The 5,517-nt window shown below is 34.9% G+C and overlaps 1 non-coding gene across 1 annotated transcript; it reads right to left on the reverse strand.

The window, feature by feature from the left end:
* Window positions 1-3,897: 3,897 nt before the first annotated feature.
* On the reverse strand, window positions 3,898-3,970 carry Trnam-cau. The gene has a single exon. It is a non-coding gene; the product is annotated as a tRNA-Met (tRNA).
* Between the last annotated feature and the right edge of the window lie 1,547 nt (window positions 3,971-5,517).

Below are 5,517 nucleotides of genomic sequence, written 5' to 3' on the forward strand. Positions count from 1 at the left end.
ATTATCTTCGTTCTTCGTTACCATCATACGAATGGGGTTGAGCGTCACTCAATTTCTATGTTAGCTCTCCCCGTACACAATTTAGAAGAGAAGGGGGTAGTAATAACAGTGTAATCAATTTACCAAAAGAAATACTGGTTTATTCCAGATATCAAATTAAAGTATCTCAAAACATTCATTACCCAAATATTCTCTAATCCGAATTTCCTCAAAACGTGTACGTTAAACTGCCCCGAAAACTCCCAATTAACTTCCCCCAAAAGAATAAATCCCTAGTCAATAATTATAATGATTGATCGAATTATTGAATCTTAAAACTACTTTCCACAATTAACTTGATATTCTGGACAAAATTTCGCACGTATAGGGCCAAGTACACGTAAAAAATATAAGCAATTCTTATCTTGAATAAGAAGTGAGCTCCGTTCTCGCATCCAATCTTGAAAACAATCAAAAGAAACCCCTCACAAACCGCAGGGCTCGGTATATAATTAGTTGATTAATGCCTGAAGCAGATTCAGCAGATGTGGGCTTAACCCTACGTTACAAAAGTTGTACGTCGAACAAAAATTGGTATGTAACGTAAAACGTGTATAGAACTTTAACCCCAAAAGAAATCAAAGATAACCCCTCTTCTTTGATGACATAAAATTTTACATAGATAGATGAGGCAACGATTGTCGATAGAAATTACCGTAAAAACAACTACAGCCGAAACCTCAAGAAGGCACACTATAAATAAACGAAATGGATCATGGTGGTCCTTACGATAAAAGGGAAGAACGCTTATGTATAACCCACAGGTATATCCTGTCTAAATAATCACTTCGGAATCTCAAATGAATCCAATCGCCAAATTTATTCGGAAGATGGCAATTAAAATTCAATGCGTTCGATGCGGCTTACGAAGAGAAAGACATGACAAATGAATACCCAAAAATCAAGGCGCTATCGGGTCTGCGCGGAAAATTGCGTGGTTAAATTCTATCAATAGATGGAGCCATTTATCAAATCGCTTTAAATATTACGGGGGTTCTTCGACAAGCAGTAAACCGGAAACAATAATAATGCTTCGTAGTGCAGAAAATAAATCGTTACAAGAACAATCTCTTTTCCGATTCCATTTGGTGCAAGTAGAAAACATGGTGAATTTAGATATTACAGACGATATTAGGAAGGGGCACTGCCTATTAAAAATAATAGTGGGAATTAGTTTTGGGCGAGATTTTGGGATTCATTCCGGATTTTGGCTACTAGGGTAATCGATCTTTTGTCTGAAAATTATAGTGAGAGTGAGTGAAGGTGAACTATATTGCGCTCGCACCTCCAAATGCAGTATGAAGCTTTATGGATTAGATGCCTCTCTTAGTAATTTGCGTAATTCTACAATGTCGGCGCAATGATGCCAAACTGACATATGATTGAATTGAAGCATTAAAACACAACATAATCTCCTTGTGCCGTCATTGTCACGTTTGGTAATAAGTTTGGCAAGCATGTACTGTCTGTTCATAAGCAGTATACTACATCTGGAGGTGATCCCAATTGGAATTTGGAAAATATTCGCGTTTAGAAAGCCAAATTGCTACTATGTAACGAACCACCCGTTTGTGCCGTACATTGGTGGAAGCTACCAGCTTTAGTGAACACCCGGTACTTAGACGAACTGAAATGGGCGCTTCTTTACAGAAATTGTAGTTCTGGAACTATGCAGTTTTTTACTAAGACCAGGTAAAAATAATTGCTTTGATCTCTACAGCTGTCGAACATAAATCGGAAGTGTCTAATTGTTTCCGTAGAAATATGCAAATTATTTATATAGCAATCGACAGCCCTCGAAATGAGGCAGCAGGGAAAACATTAATATTTTAGGATTTCAGCACCGTTCTGTTCCTTATGCGATTGACCCGAAATTCCAGATCACAATGTGCATTACTGGGATACCGAGTTTGGAGATTTTAATCCGGCCAATTAACTGAGTATAATTAACCGCAATTTTCGTCTAATTGGATTAAGCCCAGTGGCATTAGAAGTGCGCTTAATTAACTTAAATTTATTTTAGGATTTATTTAAAGAATTGTTTGCCTATGGAGAAGAAACCAATTGCCATATTTAGTCAAGAGCAATTTAAGTAAGCGCGCTAATATATTTTGTTACTACAAAGAACCATTGTTCAAGCTGCTCTGTGAAGGGATTGAACTCTGGTTCTTCGCAGTCATAAAATCATTCTAATTGACACATTATAAAAAATTTGAAGGAACATTAAGGAGTAAATGTTAATTTTTTGGTTAAACTCGTAAACCGCAAATAGTTGTGTTAATAAAATGGTGGTTTGCTCGTAACTGTAAAAACATGAATACACAAAAATTCCCAGAAATTTCATATCATTTGAAAATTTGAAACAGGTTTCGTGTTAACGTTTGCACGACCTTTCCTAATTCATTGCCACGGAAGGCGGACTGTATCCAACTTAATCGCACGAGTAATCTAACTCAAAATAGCCTGCACATATACACTATAGCAGAAAGCTTTAGTGAAAATTTGAGGCTTGTAGCTATTGTAATTGCCAAGACCTCAGCCGGACAGCCAGTCAGCCATAATGAATATAGTGTATTTTTTATTATGTTCTTATTGCTCTGGTGAAAATAGTATATTAAGATATACAAGTATATAATCAAGTCTCTAAAGCACGCGCAACGAGTTTAATGGCACGACGCGAAGCGGAGCGCCTTTAACGTTGCAAGTGCTTTAAAGACCAATTATACACGTGTATCTTTTATTATTATTTATTATACCTGCAGTATAATTTACACCTCGATTTACACAGTCCCTTAAATCGCTTGTTGTAAAATCTAAACAAACGTTGGTAGGTGCTAGGTGTAAAATCCAAATCCAGTAAAGCCTATTATAAAGAATATGAAAAGTTGTTTCCATGGATGAATAGAGTCGAATAAAGTCGTAAATGCATCGATAATGCTGGCATATATGAAGGAAATGTTAAAGGTACTTAAATCTTCTATCTTTTGGTGCATTCATTCAAAACTTCAAACAATGCTGCGATTAAAAAGTGGAACAGATTGGGAAGCATACCCTAAATTACGCGCGTTTCTGAAAGCTTCAACCAAAGGATAGGTACAAAAGCCAAAGAAATGTTCTGCATTTACAGAAAGCGACCTAAGAGGATTTTTTATTTCACCCAGATGACAGTTTCAAAAGGCATACTTGAAGTATCATTACTTAGCAACTTTAATGCACGCGTGTTTTAAAGGCCTTTTTTCGTACGCATTTTGAGTGTTTAAAACGGAGATTGTGATGTGTATAATAAAAAAGTGTTTAAAAATCTTTCAGCATGATACCTTTCCTTTCCCACTCGTGAAAATATTGACGAATAAAAGTGTGACACATAACTGATCGTTAATTCAAACGCATTTAAATCTAAGTGAATGATATCAAAGGAGATAATCAGATGACAATAATGCGTAGTGACGTTCAATATGTTATGAGGTCGATGTAATTTAAAACATCGCGTAGTACGAGGTGCATCCTTGCGCCTGGGGAGTTAGAAACGCAAGGGCAGATGGGCCGATACTCATCGTTTGTGTGGTGTCGGCCTCCCCTAAACATCAATATCAAAACCAAAAATTAATGAGAATTCTGTTATTGCCTGCAACAACAGGGATTCAACATCTGAGCTTCCATTTAGGAGGGACGCCGAATGAGATTTCTCCCCCGCTCTAATTTCACTTAATATTTAAATTTATTTTATTCCTTTTTTTTGCTTTATGCCGCCGATTGCTCTTGTTGCTGAAGACTAATTGGAATTCGTATATGATTATGAACGCACATACGAGATGTGAGTGAAAAAGGACAATGTTTAAATAGAAAGTGCAAAAATTATGCCCCGGGTGAGGATCGAACTCACGACCTTAAGATTATGAGACTTACGCGCTACCTACTGCGCTACCGAGGCTATACGTTTAGTGTTTTCATACTTGGTAATATACCATATTATAAACAATTATATTTGTTGTAATAAACACTTATTAAAATAAAAAGAAATAGTATTTAATTTATAATGAACAAATCTAGCTCTTACATTATTTAAAAAAAACAGTGATTGCCTAATTCGTAATTTAATTCATATTTCTCAAATAAATTGGTACCCCTCTAAACAATGAAGAATTTATCTAATTGTAAAATATACAATATCAAAAGGGACAACTTGGATTAAATTTACTAATATAAGTAGTGTTAATCCTTTTCAGAAAAACTGTAAAGTTTTAAATTTTCTGAATGGAGGGGGCAGAAATTTCCATTTTAACAATAATTTCAAAGTAATTCTCTATATGTAATGCTGGTATTATTCAATTAATTGTGTATACAATTTGGGGTATATAATTCGAAGTAATTAGGTATAGGTAAGGTATGAATATTTTTATATTAATATTACCAATAAATACCATGATGGGCCGTTTTGAAAGAGTGGTTTTGTTGGGATTTTAAAACGAAGAGGTCTGTTTTCATAGAATAAGCGTATAAGAAAAGCTAATAATAAAAGAAACAAATATTATTCAGAAATTAACCCCTATAGCGTAGTGCGTTTATATAAAGGCACCTATTCTTTAAGATGTTGCAAGATTAAAACAAAGAGGCCTCATTTTTAGGGGAATTTATCGATAGAAATTCTCCTTACTAATGTGATGGTTTCGTCCGTTCGTCTGTCCGTCTGTTCCTCGTCCAGGGCAGTATCTAGGTGGTTACGAGATTAGTGTATTTTTTTAAGAACAAAAATTTCACCCTACTATGAATTAAATGTTATTCCAGATTGTTGAAAGTTACTGTACGTACCTACTATAACTGTAGTCTAGTTTCGTAGATGTACAAAGTGATATTACCCTTACCTCCGCCTCTCCCCCACCCCTCTTGCCACCTTAGTAATGTAATATATACATTGTGTCAAAGATGAGCAGCAACAACATGGGAAAATCGGAAACCATAAGAGATACAAAAAAATTAATTATGTTCGTTTTTATTTTTTTTTATCCTGATAAAAAAAATATCAAAAAAACATAACAGTTCCTATGTTTAACCTTTACAAGATGGCGTCTCTGTGAAACCATCAGCAACGATGGGGATCTCTGAAACCACAGAAGACGGTCAAATTAGAAAAAAGATTTGCAATTAAAGAACCATGCTTTAAAGAAAACTGGAAAATTCCGATTACTTCCAAAGATATGTTAGCACAATTGAAATTTGCTGATATGGTTATTATTTTTTTCTTATGTTATTTGAACAGATAAAAAAATTTTAAAAAAACACTTTCTCATTGCCACTTTTTGAGTTCTACAAGACAGCGTTCAGAGATTTTCAATACAACGTTTCGTTTCTGAGAAATTATCAACTTTATTTTTTGTATGGTTCGTGGAAAAGTACATATTGTGATGCGATGTGCGTAGGTGCACCATTTTGTTGAAACCAACAGTTTCCAGATTTTGTTTTTTTGTGTGTGCTGTATAT

Source organism: Photinus pyralis, unplaced genomic scaffold (genome assembly GCF_008802855.1).
Source record: "Photinus pyralis isolate 1611_PpyrPB1 unplaced genomic scaffold, Ppyr1.3 Ppyr1.4_LG8, whole genome shotgun sequence".
Taxonomy (NCBI): Eukaryota; Metazoa; Arthropoda; class Insecta; order Coleoptera; family Lampyridae; genus Photinus; species Photinus pyralis.